We start from the raw sequence: 16,014 nt of genomic DNA on the forward strand, positions 1-16,014 counted from the left end.
CAATTTAACCCTTCACTGTCGGGTTAACCGATAATCAATCGGGTGAAAAAGGCCCGAATTACTGAAATTAACAACTACCTACCGGTTTTTACAAAAGCTTAACAAATCCTTTGTATTGTATCATGTATTGCCACACTGGTTTATTTAAGAACACAATAATAAGGTACAGCGGGGCAAATATCGATTGGGGGGCAATTGTAACTGATCCATTGCTTCCATTATCACACTATGATGTTGAGTTCCACTGGACACGCCTACCATGTATAATCGGTGGACACTCTATTTAATAATGCAAACATTGTAAAGCGTGGAAAAAATGGACAAGTTACATTTGTCCCCCAGTCGAGATTTGCCCCACTGTACCTCATGTAGAATTTGGTTAGTTTTCAGGATAATGCATTTAACTGACGCAAGAGCCATTCACTGATATGGACTTTTGTTTGTTTTTTAAAATAGGTAAGTTTATATTACATATTTTAAATATATGATACATAGCGAGCATTCCTCTCAAACTTGCACAGTACCTATGGATACAATACATAGCATTTTACTTGATAAAATACATAGGTTATTCAAAATACTTGACTTACATTTCAAAATGAGCACATTTTCGCCAATTGAACAACTTTTACAGCCTTCCTTTTTACGACATTTCATTTCACCCTCGCCATTTACGACTGAATATCATATTTAAGTCATTATTGTAAAAAAAATGCACATCGTTAGTGCATGCAATTACGTGCACTAAACGATGTTTTCGGCGGCCAACGACGCATCATTCATGCGAGATTTTAATACGGAACTTTAAGTATAACACCTTTTTTGTGTTAATGTGGGCCGGAACACGTAATTATCGGCGTCGATTTCGCTTAATGACGGCAAATTACGAGGACTGCGTGAGCGCAGCCCGTGCGGCATGCTAAAGATTTCAAAAGTAAGGACAGCAGACCTAGCCGAAATGACAACCATTGACCCTAGACGCCTATCGAAACGTAGTCTGGGCCTGTCGAGCCAATAAGGAAGAGCGGTAAAGATCGATCGATAATATCGTAAGCGTTTGTGCATAGGTATGGCTACGTACTCAGGCTTAGCCAAAGCCATTCTAAGAGTTTTTACGTGGAGCGAAAATTCTTATGCGATATTAGTTATATTAGGGACTTTTGAGGTTACGTATCTACATTTAATTGAGGTGGCCGATCAAATACCTACCGCATTGAGATTTTGTACCATACTGTGTAAATCACTAATAACATAACATTAGGTCATCTACTCGTGCATGCATCTATTTATATCGTACATTTCGCTTGTGCTTGTCTTGTCACATTCGTGCACAGCGATGTCACTTACTGTGCTGGCGACATTATTGGTCAACAAGTCCCGTCCTTACGAAGTAAGTCAATGCAACGCACAATTATGAAGCCCATTTAAAGGGTATCTCGCTTATTGCGTGTCATTATTGCTATTCATTTGGTATGTTGATGAAATATTTTGGAATCAAAGTTGTTTTCCTTGTTATTTTGTTGTAGTCCAGAAAAAAAGCTTTCGTATCGATGGTTGGCTGGCTTGTACGTCCTTATCCTTTAACAATACGAAAACGCGTTAAAATTTTCTTCTCAGCTTTTCTAATTCCTCACTGTTATATATGCCTATACAACAGTGGGAATTACATTTTTTTAATAAAAGACACTAAGACTAAATACGTTATATTACATAAAAAAAAAAGAGTTTCACAACTTTAATCCTCTTACACGAACATTATCGGTCGCATATCAACGTCCACTTTTTATAAAACAATCCAACGCGTCGCCCTACCTGTCCTTAAACTCCTCAAATTTATCACCTCCTAAATAAGAGTGATAAAGTGCTAAAAAAAGATGCCCAAAGATAAATCCCCTAACAAAAACATTTTATAGTAAAATGTTGCCAAGATAAAATCATGTGGCTCGGCTGGCCTGTCAAAAAGTTATCAAATCTTATGAAAGGCTATTTAAGATAATCCTAACTTAGAGAAGCTATAAACCTTAGTAAAAATACGTGTCTCAGCAGTTTCTAGGACTTCAGAAAGTACCCTAGTATTTTGATGATCAACGGTGAGGTAAGGTAGTCAGTAACAAAATCGGGTTTTTCTCATGTTACACCTCTATTCCTAAAAGGGGTAAGCATACCGCATGAAACTGCAAGTTTCATTGCCATTTTTAGCGAGTAAGGGGTTGAAGAGAAATGAAACTGTGTGTTCTTTTAGATATCAATAAGCAAGAAATCTAAATAACCAATAAGAGCTATGCAATAGAAAGTTTAATATTATTTTAAATAAGTTTGCTATTGACATTATATGCTTAAAATCTTATTTTACTTGTTATTATCCAGACCTAAGTAGAGTGCCCAAAAAAAACGAGACGCTGCCAGAAAAGGTAGTGCTCTTGTGCTTCGCTTGTCTTGGCGGGGGCACTCCCGTGCCCCCAGATAAGAAGTGTCGTGCAGGCATTTTATCGCGGTGATAGTGAATTATCGCTGAGCACGGATATAAGTCGCGGGGTGTTTATGGCTAAGGGTGTATGGGGTCTGACCTGTTAGATAGATTACCTATCATGGTAAAGGTACGGATGCCATCATAGACCACAGGATTTTCTGTCTTGAAGGTACCTGATAAATATTGGTGGCTAAAGATCTCCCAAAACATATCGACGCGGAATCGGTAGTTAGTATAGTAGTACATGCATAGGTACTTCAAAGTGATTTTTAATCGATAGATTTGGAGAAGCGCGTAAGTGCGTTACCACATTATCCGATCGGATATCGGATGTAGGACCAATATCCCATACATTCAAGCCGCCATCTTTGATTTTTGCCTTTGAAATCCTTCCGACACTTATGGTGTCTCCGGGAGTCGTAGACCTCCAAGGTCCTAGTAGTTAATACATATTGTATGTTTTTATACTTGACATCTACAGTTAACTTTTCCAAGAAGCAGGAACAAAGGTACCTGTGTAAATAGGTATATAAAATGCCGTGTACATTAGCTAAGGTACAAGATACATAATTTTAAAAGTTTTTAAATATAATTTTAAGTACTTTCCTACATCTTAAAACTGAAAGAATTTGTTATGGCTCATAAACTTTTAAAGACTTAAGGATCAATATTTTTAACCGACTTTAAAAAAGGAGGTAGATTGTTCTGGAGATATTTCACTCGTCTACAAACCGGTATCTTTATCTTATCAGCCAAAGTGAAGGTTTATCGGAAGCAGAAACTTGAACTTTACGCTTAAATGTATATTTAGAGAAAACTTGTTATCGATAAGGGATTTTAATTAGTTCGGCTACTGGGAGCGTCACTGGTTAAAATAAAATCTACTTATAGGAACATTTTCATGGATAATATTGTCTTCGGTTACCGCGATAGTTACTCATGTATTTAAAATGGATGGATGGGATGTATTTTAAATTCATTATACGCGATTTAATCCGTTTCCATAGTTTTATTTCATTTTCATGGATATTTTTATTTGGACAGATAAGGCTACCCAAAGAAAAAGCCTGTAATCCATTCTATATATTACAAATGGGAAAGTTTGTGTGTCTGTTCATTTGTCCGTCTTTCACGGTAAAACAGAACGACAAATGACATGATTTTTTAAGTGGAGATAGTTGAAGGAATGTCTCTTTGTAAGCCCCCTCCCCTTCTCTAAAATAGGGGGGAAGGGGGAGTGGAAGTTTGTATTATGGAACATTCCTCAATTTTCGAATTTAACGCCAGCGAAGCCGCAGGCAAAACCTAGTACTGATATATTATAACTTATAATTCTAAGATATTACAAGTATTACAATTTATAATTCGTATTTAATAACAAACCAATTCATTTTCCTAAAAATAATGTTATGTGATTAAAAAAAAAATCCGTAACAGAATTGATTACTTAAACGATTTCCCGATCTCATCCAACCTGAAATATCAATCAAGACTCCCTAATGCGTCCAACGTGACTTTTATTTGTACACAACCGTTACTCAAACTATGCGTCATCCCAAATCCACGCGAGCACCAACAAAGCCTACCCAACCCTGTAAAAACAAAGTCATCATCGATCATCGGACTCAACCAAAAACCGTGCCCCAAAATTACTGGCCTAAGAAAACAAAAAATGCCGAAGATTTATTTAAGGGAGCGTAAAGATCTGTTTATGGTATGCGTCGGTAATTAAGGGGCGGCGCACACGTGCGCTCGCGCAGCGCAAAAACGAACGAGAAAAAGGTATACCTGTTCCTGCTGAGCCGAGAGCGACAGGTCCGCTGACACGCTCTTCAGGAGGCGCGGTGCTCAAACTTTGCCGTTCAGTGGTATTGGTTTGGATTTGAGTGCCTCTTGTGATATCTGTAACAAAATTACAAGTAGGTAGGATCGTAAAAAAAAACAATTGAAAGGGCAAGGTAATGACAAATTTAAGATTGGCTTTTTGACCACATATTTGAAATCAGCTTGGTATATTTAGCAACAATTGCAACATATAACTTACATAAACTACAACTACATAATGTGTCGCTTAATTTCAAACCTAAGTAAATCTATTCTGCATTAAGGTTGAATATCTAAAAAAATTAATATTATCTGAAACATAATCAACCTTATAGCAGAATGGATTTACCAAGTTTTGAAGTTAAGTTAAGCGACATAATTATATCAACTACAGTTGCGTATCTATACAAAACCAACAATGTATTTTTAAAAGAAATAAGTATAATATATCAACCATTATTTTGGGTTAGATATACATAGTAGGTACAAGTTTAGAATGATTCACGGTTATTTTCATTACACTTATATTGACCGGGATATAGACCGTGATTACCTTTTTGATTTTGGTCGCATATCCCGGTCATTATAAGTCCAGGTACTATAGTGTATCTGGAATACATATTTTATTTAACGATTTTAAAGTTTGAGCACCACAGCCCCCGCCTTCCCTTAATGTTATCTTATTATAGCTAAAATGAGTTCGGTGTTCGAGATAATAGCCAGCCCTGGGTTCACCACCGTTTTTTACGCGACTTTTTCATAAAAGTCAAGATAATACTGCTTTTAGATGTTCCGTGTTAGATGATTTGATTTTTAGAATCGCGTCGTAAATGGTATAGTCGTTAGTTTTTATCGGGCCCGCGAAAATGTTTGCGGTGTATTTGGGTTAGGAACCGTGTATTTTATGACTGCAGTCTGGAAGGCACCGGAAGGTTGTTAAAATGTGTGATTCTGTAGCCCTTTGATCTGCACATGCTTCTAATTTAAATATATCTCGAGTTTCGGGTTGCGAAAATTTTGCAAGAATTCGAGAAGAGTTGAAATAAATTCCCTAGTTATTTGATAGGGTCGGTTTATATATTACATATTGAAATTCCAACAAAAATATCATATATATAATAGGTATATAGAGTAATTGTGTTTTTTTACTATCGAAAGTAAGTAAAGCAGGAACATAGCGTACACTTTTTAGGCAGGTTAAAAGTAGCCTATGCCACTCTCCATCCCTGCAACTATCTCCACTTAAATAATCACGATAATGAGTCGCTCCGTTTTGGCGGGAAAGGCGGACAAACAAACAGACACACACACTTTCCCATTTATAATATTAGTATGGATTTGACTAGTTTTTTTTAAACAACCTATATGCTTTATATATATTTACAGTTTACACGCTTTGCTACGCATTTTAGTACCTACTATCTGGAGGAAAAACAGCCCTATCCCTCAGCATATTTGTTACAGCATACTTTTCCTTACCCAAACTTCATTTCTAAGAATCAAATTAATATTAACTCTAAATTCCTATCATACCTCAAAACGGTCAAAGAATATAATAACCATAGACGCGTGGATGTCATAACAGATAGAGATATAATATTAACGCATTCCTGTACATGAAACAATGTTATCACGCATCGGCACGTGGAACTTCTCTGTCGTGTTTACAAATAACTCTATGAATTTATAATACTGGTTTGTAAGTTGTGTGGGTAAGCCTTTATGGGGGTGGTCTTGTCAGTTTTAAGTAGGTGTATAGGACATTTATGGTTTGCCATAATCCCTAAGATATATAATTTTTGCTCAATATGTATTGCAGGGAGGCCTCAAGGGGAGAGGCCTTTGTGCAGCAGTGGGACACTGTAAATAACGGGCTAGTTAAAAAAAATGTATTATTGATCAGGCCTTTTAGGCCTACTAAAACAACAGTACACTGTACAGAACTGGCCAATTCTAACGTAGGTACACTGAATTTAGAATGATATTGATTTGAAATTATCACGATACCTAATTTGAGGAGTTTCGTATCTAAATAGCCCTTTTGGCAATACAGGTGGGAGTTTAAAGTATGCATGTGTGTATTGCATGTACATATCTTACTAGTAACATAATTCAAATATCTAATACAAAAACATTAAAATTGGTACCTAACTATGGTATAGTGTTAATAAATAGGTACTTATCCGGGATATTCCCTATCTGGGAAACCTATTTAAAATTTTATGAAAAGTTAAGCTCTCGAATTGCATTATAGTGGAAACACCAAGTCAAATAAATATTGTTCTTTTTTACATTGTTTATCTAATGCTTTATGTTACCTACTTTCAGGAAAAAGACCTATGTACTAAAGCGAACCGACGCTATAAACGAAAACACGTTATTCGCCGCGTTAATTTATATTAATCATCCTAACCTCATCCTATTTACAGCTAACACAATTTTTTATCCCACTCTGGAAACTCATGTTCCATTCGGGACCACGACAAGTTTGACAACAGCCATTAATATTTACCAACGTTAGCTCGCTGACTTCCTGTGCTGTTAGACTATATCGAGAGACTACCCGTCCTGCTCTAGTCAATACAGTAAGAAAAGGATGGGGCTATCACGCGGAGTATCATGCTATGATGCATCACTGCGGGGGAGGCACGATTAGTGATGACAGATCGACTCCGCTTAACTTTAATATGATTATAGACTCATGTAACAAAACGTCGTATGAGACGCTCGTTGGAATTACTATACGCCCTATTAGCACTATTCTTTTTGGGTGATGCTTTTTTGTTTTTAGCTTCAGTAGAGATACCGTTGCGATACTAAAAGTTGAGGGTTACTTTGCTACCTAAGTCTGTTTTTGTATGGAGAGCACAAAGTACTCACGCAAGAGAAACGGCAATGGATACGGTATCTAGCCAGAATTTGGTATAATTATAATTAGACGGAAAGTAGTAAGCTTTCATCTTTCTCCAGGAGTCCCAAGGGACGTTTCTGTTGTTGAAAGGTTAGTTTTTGCTGTTATTTTAATTCCATAATGAAGTTTTAATTGGTGTTCGTTAAATTTAAATTTAGTCGTTAGTTCAAAATAACTACCTACTATTTTAAGTTCGTATTTCGTAACGACGGAAATATAAAACATTATTGCTCTAATTTTATAGTTTGTCCAAACAACTAGTTGTTAATTCACACTCTCACAATAAATTACGTTTTTAATTCTTAATACATGAGATGGCGTCGAAAACACTTCGTTATCTACAATCTTCGTCAACTCTTGGTGTTAGTTTCACTGACGAGGCGGGCACAGATATCCATCTAAACAAGAGGCACAAAACTGATATTTATTTTTAAACCAAAGATATCAAAGGTAAGGATAAGGCAATTCATATAACTTAGAACATTCTCGTTTGATGCCTTGGTGTAACGGTAATTGTGTCGCTTAACTTCAAACTTGGGTAAAACCATTCTGCTATAAGGTTGAGATTATCTTTCAGATCTTTCTTTTTTAACAGGAAGAAACCCTTTAATGGAATAAGTTCGCCTTTGTACAAATGATGTGTGTGTTTTGTACAATAAAGTGTTTTACTACTATTACTACTATTTTTTTTTATATAATCAACCTTAAAGTAGAATGGATTTACCTAATTTGAAGTTAAGCTACACAATTGAGATTGGTAGATGAATACCAAGACCAATCATATACTATAAGTTGGCAGGAGTTGTTCTTACACAGCTAAGAGCCATTATATGGCATATTTACACGTTGACATTGTTAAATTCGAGTCTGTGTTGTACAAATCAGAGTATTTTTTTCTAAAAGGCGGGCGTTTTCCGTTTAGTGGCATACACTGCTGGCTTTTGTGAACAACAGACTGAGTCAATGACGCTGCTGTACTGGCACCATTTTATTGCTCATATGTCACGTCCTTACGAAAGAATATATAATTCAATATTACACATACGTTCTTTTGAGTGCGATCGAGGACGTCTTATCTTTATCTGATGCAGTTTGTAGACCACTTATAGGCAGAGACACTTTTATCTTTCATCTCGGTAATTTTTGAATCAGTGAGCTGGCACTGTACTTCAATTATACCTTTAGTAATCTTGTTTTCTCACTTAGTAAAAGTCTTAAAATCAAAATGTATTACGACTTCTGTACCGGATAAAGTTGTAACCAGAAGCTCTTAGTTTTTATTTAAGTGGTTTTTCTTTGGATTTGAGCTTATCGTTTTTAGTTTATGTTTTAAGCTCTACTTAGGTATCTACCTGTCTTTGATTTTATTATTTTTGTCATAACCCACGCTACCCACCTTATAATCTACCATCGGATTTGTATTGGAAACCAAGTACCTAATCCTAAAAGCTACTATGCAGCTAAGGAATTAAGGTATTGAAAGCCCTAATCTTTATGTGAATTACCTATTGAAATATATTCAAAAATGAAATTTTGTTGTTGAAAACCGCTTCAATTAAAGCATCAATTCACGCTTAAATATCCATACAAATATTAAAAATGGGAAAATATGTATTATGTGTCTGTTTGTTCATCCGTCCTTCACGGCAAAAAGGAGCAACGGATTGTCGTGATTTTATAAGTGGAGATAATTGAAGTGATGGAGAGTGACATAGGCTACTTTTTGTCTCTTTCTAACGCGAGCGAAGCCGCGGGCAAAGGCTAGTCTTTTTATAAAAGGTATTTCATGTAAAGTATGTCGTCTTTAAACAGAAATCCGAAATGATATTGATAGTAAATCATTTTTGACTTTTGTATTTTTCTAATGCAATTGATCCTTTATTTTAAGACATTTCATTCTACAACAATCTAGATCGACTGATAAAATTAATATAAACTTACTTGTCATAGGAGGAATCCTATGACAAGTAAGTTTTCATCACATTTGCTGTTTAAAGGTCTCATTGCGCCTACATAGTACTGAAGCATAATGTACTATTTTATTCCCAAGGGAATAATGGATTTAGTTTTAAAAATTAATACAATCCGTACAATACTTCAGGCAAATGATGTTTCAATCAGCCAAGGATTTTTGTTGCACAACCAAAATTTGACTATTAAGCTATAAAAGATAATTATTATATGGTATGAAAAATGCAATTTATTTATGTTTTAGAATTGTTTCAGTGTGTTTTGCATTTATTTCGTAAATTTAACTCAGATAAATCGTTATAATTTACAATCTGACAATATGTTCTCGACTCGTGCTTGACCACGTGCCAGCGCGAGGCGCCCACCGTTGCCTAGCAACGGAGAGTACAACAGCTCAAGATTAATGAATGAAATAAATAAGTAAAAATTTAGATTTATATGCTTCTTGTAACATTGCATTTAATTTATATTCAGGATTTTCGTGTTTGTTTTCGTTCAAAAAGTGGTGGTTATCAAAAACAATGGAATTGAATGTGAATACTCTGATATAGATGAAGATACACTACTGGTCTTTGCGCCGTCGTTGCGTTGAAGGTTTTGCCTTATGACTTTCTTTTGTATTTTTCTCTCAAATGTGATGAAAAACATTGTGTGTAACTCAGGAGGTAGGGATATTAAATACTCGTGTCTATATTTGTCGCAGTAAGATAGATAAAGCCGTTATATAGTTATAACCCTAGGAATATAATTATACGTCGTAACATAGTTAAACGAAAGCGATTAATTGCTATCTTACTAGGAGTATAACTATAATACTAAACTAGTTTAGTCATATAGTTATATGACTGGATCCAGTTTAGTGAAATGATTGTAGGCAGGAGTGCGGCGGTGCGGCGGAGGTATAGTTATAACCCTAGGGATATAATTATATGCCGTAACATAGCTAAACGAAAGCGATTCCTTACCATCTTACTAGGAATATAATTATAATACGTTACTAGTTTAGTTATATAATTATATCACTGGATTAAACTTAGTCTAGGGATATAATTATAATACGTCTCTAGTTAAGTAATATAGTTATACACCGTGTTTCACTTAACACTAAAAACCTGAAATCAGTTTGTTCAGAATCGAGAGTAGAATCGATTGAGCTATATCTTGATGGGGGTAATATTTTTTGTTTAATTTGTATTATTAGTTATTTTTTACGTGCCCATTCTATTGTATTCGTAATGCGACATTGTGTATATCGCATTGCTAGAGGTTGCTTACCTTTTTCAGTATTTAGGGGTATTAATACTGGCTGGTTACTTGGACGATACTTTTTCCGTTATACGAGTTTGACGTTGTTTGTCAGTTTAATCTTAATGTTTATCATAAGTCATAACAAATTGAACTCGTACCTAATTACAACCTTGTCATTTTGAATGTTGGGTTTAAATTTGCTTACCGCGATTAAATTACCGGGATTTCCCGGGAAATCAAGAACCGGGAAATACCGGGAGCATGCCCTAACTGTTACGTTTTAACTAATATAGCTTGGATATACAAAATAAACTTTGTTCTAACGTCAGTGACGATGTTGTTATTCCAAATCGTCCCGCTATACGTATTATAAAACACTGATTTAAACTTTCACGATTTTTACACATATTTAAAATTGCAAACGGGACTTAATACATAGTAATACGCGATTAAGTCCCGTTTGCAATTTTAAATACCGTATTATAATTATATTCCTAGTAAGATGGTTCTGAATCGCTCCCTTATATCCCTAGGGTTATAACTATACCTCCGCCGCACCGCTGCACTCCTGTCTACAATCATTTCACTAAACTGAATCCAGTCATATAACTATATGACTAAACTAGTTTAGTATTATAGTTATATTCCTAGTAAGATAGCAATTAATCGCTTTCGTTTAACTATGTTACGACGTATAATTATATTCCTAGGGTTATAACTATATAACGGCTTTATCTATCTTACTGCGACATATTCACTCCAGCCTGCGGCTGTCGTGAATATATCAGGACACTCGTATTTAATGACCCCCTTACCTCCCTTGTTGCACAATGTACTATTACAGTGTCCTGTCACAAGGAATTGTGTAGTCTCTTTTTTAGTTGCAGTAAAGCTTTCAAGGCATGATTGCTTACTCGAATGAGTTACCTATATGCAGTTGATTTAATTATAGTTATTTTATCTCTGTTTAAAATTACGCTAGTTATCAGCCTAAGGGCGCAAAATTAATAGTCTAGTATTAATGTTTAAAAAGGGTTTCTAGTTTTCTAGGTCCACTGCTAGAGGCACTAGGGGTTGGTCTTGTCATCGCTTGGTGACGTGAAAATTTATCCTGTATAGTTATTTCGTACAGGTGCGTAGCCTGAAGTAAAGTTTTATTTAATTGATATTTCCTTTGCAAAATGAACTTAGTCGTTATTAAAAACATTATAGTATTTGTTTGTTGAAAATTGTATAGCCTTAAGGGAAGGTTTAGCTTTACAAGGCCTGCAAAAATTATAAAAATAAAATATATTTCAGTATTTTTATTTGGTGGTTATCCTACTTAATTTTTTGCAACGTCAGATGTGTAATCTTTCATTCTAAAATGTTATTGTATTTAATTTTGGGCCTTCCTATTACATATACCAGGTATTCCATTTTGCACAAAGTAAACCATCTTGGACAACCATATTTGGACAATATCATAATCTTGTCACGCTACACTTGACACCAATACTATATTTTAGTTTTTAAACGTCTTATCTTACATCAAACATCTACTACATATACGCCATTTTGATATTAGAGATGTATTTGCGCATTGACGTAGGATTACGCGATGTTTATCTGCGAAGATGTTTTAAACTCTTACAACATTCACATTTACAATTGCCTCAGAAAATCCAATATAATATGAGTCCTATATCTTTGCTACAAATTGAACCACATATGGGAAGGGTTTGAACATTTTAAAATTCTAGTTCTAAATTCAAAATTTTTAAAGATTGCCGAAGCGCGGCGTCGTCATTTGTTTTCAAGCGAGCTGCGCATATTTTGTTCGAAATTCAATTACTCGGTATAAATCGGTATACACTGGTTATACTGCCAGCTAGGTAGCTCGGCAAGTGTTGTGAATAATCGATGCTGTAAATATTTGTCGAATTGCAGATCAGCAGCGTGACATGGCGTGACAATGACGGCATAATATTTTGCATTGTCGGTGGAGCATCGGAGCGTAATCTAATTGTATTGTGCAAAGTTTATTGTGATACAGAGTTTTTTTGGAGACTTTTGGTTGTCGCCGAGTCATATTTAGTGGGTGTGTGGTTGTTTAAGTACATGTAGGTATTAAAGCGTGGATGAGAATATTTTCATTTACAATAATTTTCATACCTATACTTATGTATTTTATTAAGATAGTTCAATACTATACCTCTGGTAGAACTACTTCTTATTGTTTCAAATGCAAATGTACTATGAGCTACAACAGTGCATGGCGAATTTATAAATGAATTCATTCATAAATTCTCCATGCAATTTTGCATCTCACTGTACGTATATATTTTATTTACATCATTAAAAAAAATTGTTTACTTCGGACCAATTAAATTCAATTATTTATTCATTAAGTGTGCATGCTTAGCGCAAGTGCGTTTTCACATTATCCGATCCGATATCGGATGTCGGAAGGATTTCAAAGGCAAAAAATGGCGACTTGAATGTATGGGATATCGGTTCTACATCTAATATCGGATTGGATAATGTGAAAACGCACTAATTTGGTGCTCTATACTAAATTTACTTGCTACGGGTTACGGCGTAGCACTTCGTAGCAAGACTGAGCGTAGATTTTTTATTCCTAATCATTACTAATACTATGATATGAGTTACGTTAACTTAAATTCATTTCGTTAAATTCATGTTTCTGAACTTTACATAACATGAAGGTTATTATTCTATAAAGTACATCAAAACTTTTATCGTATAAGCTACATCAACATAAAACTTCCAAAAACCATTTCTATAACCAAACATTTATACGGCCTTTACAGATTCAGTAAACCTCACCCAATGGGTCTTTATAGACCCACCAAATGGGGCGAGTCCTAAATCCTCCTTATCAGTCCATCTCTCGGCTCCAGTGTCGAGTTACAATGAGACACACAGAAAGAGAACAGACCCAACAATACTTTGACCCTTAGAAGAAATTCTCGCATGAGTTAATTTTCACAGAAAATGCGAACTTTTTGTGCGTCCACTGGTGGATGTTTTAATAATATAGTTGCAATAAAAAGTGAAGTAACAAAGTGAGAAGATGTAATTATTTGGTTATGTGTTTAAGATGTTACGGGATGGTTGGTTAGACTTGGCTAAGCTGATAGTTTTTATTGTAATAGCAAATAAAATTGTTTTATTTGGGAGTTATGCTAGGTTTATTACTTGAGAAATGTTGTTTACAGATACGTTTTTATACATACATACATACAATCACGCCTGTATCCCATGAAGGGGTAGGCAGAGCACATGAAACTACTCAAGTTTCAGTGCCACTCTTGGCAAATAAGGGGTTGACAGAAAACGAAAATTGTGACATTGCAGTGACAGATTGCCAGCCTCTCGCCTACGCCACAATTTAACCCATTTACGTTTTTATAATTGTGATAATAATATGTTATCGTATTAAAAGCACTATGCCCCTCTTTATTTTTTACTTATTTAAAATAAGATAGATAATGCTACAATGATGCCTACGTGTTGTAATGGAAAACACAGCTATTTGTTTGGTAGAGGCGTGGCCGTTGGAGGGCCAGACCCAGCGCTGCGGCTCCTCGTGGTTCCGACTGGCAGGTGCGAAGTGACTGGAAGCTCCGGCCAGCTGAGAGGGAAGACCATCGCCTCGCCGCTTCAAACCATCTAAGCCTTATAACGTTGTTGCCGCTCTCTTCTCCGGCCTAGTAGTTCTGTAACATCCCCGTATTATAGCGCAATCGACCAAATATCACCTTGTGTTCCCGTAATTAGATAAGTTATAAGCTAAAAGGCCCTAAGCCATAAGTAGTTGTCAATAAGCAAGCCCATTTGGTGCAGAGTTAAATAAATTTTGTATGTTACTACTCTGAGCAGTTTTCTTCCCCTCCTCTAGTACACCCCGAAGGGAAATAAAAAAAGGAATAGTATTTCAGTGTTAAATTAATATGTAAAGCCGCCTAAGTCCTATTTGAATAATATTTTTCAAGTTAACCACAAGTGACAAATGACCAAATTTATCGTTGATATTGTAGTTTCGAGTGTACATACTTTTCAGTGCCTATACTGATAACTACATAGATAATTACTATAATTAGTTGCAGATATTTTAACACATGATACTTTACATTAAAATAATTAACTTTAAATATAAATTAAGAAATCTTTTCATGTAACTTTTTTGATTTCATTTTCCTAACAAAAAAATTAATTATAATTTCGTCTAAAAAAATCATCATGTGCATTATCACATGTCACAATAACACTGTCTGTCATGTCAACAATTGTTTGTTGTAAATGTCGTAAAGGTTCGGCGGGAAAACTGCACATGTCATTGAAGTGGCCAGTTACAGTTAAGTGGTACGTAAAAGAGGTACTAGAATCTGTTCAATGAGTTTTCATTAAATAATCACATAAACAGGGTGTTTTTACGTAGCAAATTTGTTTTTCCGTTTTCTCCAAAAAAACATCGTAAAAGCTATAATGTTTCTCGGTTTAATATACTCCAGAGACCGAGTACTATCAGCTGTAAAAATATCTGCATCTAATAAATTAGGACCTTATATATTGTTCGTAGTCACTTTCCTCTACGAAGAGGGAAAACCCTGAGCTACATACAAACAGATACATCATCACATTATTTCCAGAAGTCCACGAAAAAGTATCCATTTCGGAAGCAGTTCATCACAAGCCAAACGATAAACGTGGCTGATAAATTTCGAGTCAATTTTCAACGAAAAACACATCTCAATATGAACAGTTCGAAGCACTTTTTTGCGAAGCATCTTAGTATTGAAAATTCCGGTATATCTTGGAAACACACTCGATTCCAAAAAGTTGTAAGTGAATAAGATTTTCCTATAACTTATGCTGTTTGTGCAACATACCAGTGGCGGCCCTTCCACGGTCGGGCTGGCGGCTTTACTTACAAATATTTTGGAAATATTTCTATAACTTGTCGGCATTTTATCTACCGCTTCTTTCCGTTTAGTTGCCCGTTGCGTACTAAGTTAGATTTTTCAACGCAACTTTGATTTTTGACACATACAAATTGAAACCCAAATGGTTGATGTTTAAGGATGGAACTAGCTGAAAGTAGATATCACTTAAAACGTTTTAAATATTATTGATAGTTATTATCTAACTGTGAGATCTTTACAAAAAAGTAAAAATAGCTGCGCGCAAAAACGCACGATGCCGATTTAGAATTAGGGATGTCGATAAATTAAATATTAATAGGGTTTAATTCATGTTTTAATATTATTACGTGAATTAAATTAGCAATAATGGTTTCCTTTGAATTCTTTCAACTGATATTTTTACTAAAAATTAGAATTTTAATCGCAGTTCCACATAGGACATCTGCAACATCCGTCAGGTTTTGTGTACGTTTGTGTGTTTAGGTTATATGTACCTATTACTTTGCTTATTCTTGATTTGATAACGAACTACGTATTTTATTTATTGATTCGTGAGTACGACGAACAGAAACAAGGCAAGATTAAATTGAGTCCAATCAATAAACTATATACGTATTGTAACCCTGGTACAAACGTAGTTAAAAAAGTTGCGTATAATTTTG

This window comes from Leguminivora glycinivorella, chromosome 11 (assembly GCF_023078275.1).
Source record: "Leguminivora glycinivorella isolate SPB_JAAS2020 chromosome 11, LegGlyc_1.1, whole genome shotgun sequence".
NCBI lineage: Eukaryota > Metazoa > Arthropoda > Insecta > Lepidoptera > Tortricidae > Leguminivora > Leguminivora glycinivorella.